The sequence below is a fragment of the Bombina bombina genome, chromosome 5 (assembly GCF_027579735.1).
Source record: "Bombina bombina isolate aBomBom1 chromosome 5, aBomBom1.pri, whole genome shotgun sequence".
In the NCBI taxonomy this organism is placed as follows: Eukaryota; Metazoa; Chordata; class Amphibia; order Anura; family Bombinatoridae; genus Bombina; species Bombina bombina.
Window position 1 is genome coordinate 1,155,915,976 of NC_069503.1, and position 2,500 is coordinate 1,155,918,475.

The 2,500-nt window shown below is 37.6% G+C and overlaps 1 protein-coding gene across 1 annotated transcript in view; it reads left to right on the plus strand.

The window, feature by feature from the left end:
* The window catches only part of LOC128661761 (uncharacterized), a 111,367-nt gene that overhangs the window by 484 nt on the left and 108,383 nt on the right, over nucleotides 1-2,500 (plus strand). The gene's annotated exons all lie outside the window — the stretch shown is intronic.

A 2,500-nucleotide genomic window follows, 5' to 3' on the forward strand; every position in this document is an offset into this window, starting at 1 on the left:
GGAGTGATCAGTACAGTAGCCACTAGCCAGACATTAGTAATAGATTACTCAGCACATATGTATATACAGTAAGCCAGTGTTTTTCAACCAGTGTGCCGTGAGAGATCCTCAGGTGTGCCGTGAGAGATCCTCAGGTGTGCCGTGAGAGATCCTCAGGTGTGCCGTGAGAGATCCTCAGGTGTGCCGTGAGAGATCCTCAGGTGTGCCGTGAGAGATCCGCAGGTGTGCCGTGAGAGATCCGCAGGTGTGCCGTGAGAGATCCTCAGGTGTGCCGTGAGAGATCCTCAGGTGTGCCGTGAGAGATCCTCAGGTGTGCCGTGAGAGATCCGCAGGTGTGCCGTGAGAGATCCTCAGGTGTGCCGTGAGAGATCCTCAGGTGTGCCGTGAGAGATCCTCAGGTGTGCCGTGAGAGATCCGCAGGTGTGCCGTGAGAGATCCGCAGGTGTGCCGTGAGAGATCCTCAGGTGTGCCGTGAGAGATCCTCAGGTGTGCCGTGAGAGATCCTCAGGTGTGCCACGGCAGACTGACAACAGTGTGACAGATTTTTTAAACTTTGCTTGTTTTTTACTCCCAGTGCAGGGGTAGTTTGTAGGAGGCATGGCATAACAGCACAATACATACAGTATGTGTGTGTTTGTGTGTATGTGTATATATATATATATATATGCTGTATTAGGCTACTACATACAGTATGTGTGTGTTTGTGTGTATGTGTATATATATATATATGCTGTATTAGGCTACTGCATACAGTATGTGTGTGTTTGTGTGTATGTGTATATATATATGTGCTGTATTAGGCTACTACATACAGTATGTGTGTGTTTGTGTGTATGTGTATATATATATGCTGTATTAGGCTACTACATACAGTATGTGTGTGTTTGTGTGTATGTGTATATATATATATGCTGTATTAGGCTACTACATACAGTATGTGTGTGTTTGTGTGTATGTGTATATATATATATGCTGTATTAGGCTACTGCATACAGTATGTGTGTGTTTGTGTGTATGTGTATATATATATGTGCTGTATTAGGCTACTACATACAGTATGTGTGTGTTTGTGTGTATGTGTATATATATATGTGCTGTATTAGGCTACTACATACAGTATGTGTGTGTTTGTGTCTATGTGTATATATATATATGCTGTATTAGGCTACTACATACAGTATGTGTGTGTTTGTGTGTATGTGTATATATATATGTGCTGTATTAGGCTACTACATACAGTATGTGTGTGTTTGTGTGTATGTGTATATATATGTGTGCTGTATTAGGCTACTACATACAGTATGTGTGTGTTTGTGTATATGTATATATATATGTGCTGTATTAGGCTACTACATACAGTATGTGTGTGTTTGTGTGTATGTGTATATATATATGCTGTATTAGGCTACTACATACAGTATGTGTGTGTTTGTTTGTATGTGTATATATATATGTGCTGTATTAGGCTACTACATACAGTATGTGTGTGTTTGTGTATATGTGTATATATATGTGCTGTATTAGGCTACTACATACAGTATGTGTGTGTATGTGTATATATATATATGTGCTGTATTAGGCTACTACATACAGTATGTGTGTGTTTGTGTGTATGTGTATATATATATGTGCTGTATTAGGCTACTACATACAGTATGTGTGTGTTTGTGTGTATGTGTATATATATATATGCTGTATTAGGCTACTACATACAGTATGTGTGTGTTTGTGTATATGTGTATATATATATGCTGTATTAGGCTACTACATACAGTATGTGTGTGTTTGTGTGTATGTGTATATATATGTGCTGTATTAGGCTACTACATACAGTATGTGTGTGTTTGTGTGTATGTGTATATATATATGTGCTGTATTAGGCTACTACATACAGTATGTGTGTGTTTGTGTGTATGTGTATATATATGTGTGCTGTATTAGGCTACTACATACAGTATGTGTGTGTTTGTGTGTATGTGTATATATATATGTGCTGTATTAGGCTACTACATACAGTATGTGTGTGTTTGTGTGTATGTGTATATATATGTGTGCTGTATTAGGCTACTACATACAGTATGTGTGTGTTTGTGTATATGTATATATATATATATGTGCTGTATTAGGCTACTACATACAGTATGTGTGTGTTTGTGTGTATGTGTATATATATATGCTGTATTAGGCTACTACATACAGTATGTGTGTGTTTGTGTGTATGTGTATATATATATGTGCTGTATTAGGCTACTACATACAGTATGTGTGTGTTTGTGTATATGTGTATATATATGTGCTGTATTAGGCTACTACATACAGTATGTGTGTGTATGTGTATATATATATATGTGCTGTATTAGGCTACTACATACAGTATGTGTGTGTTTGTGTGTATGTGTATATATATATGTGCTGTATTAGGCTACTACATACAGTATGTGTGTGTTTGTGTGTATGTGTATATATATATGTGCTGTATTAGGCTACTACATACAGTATG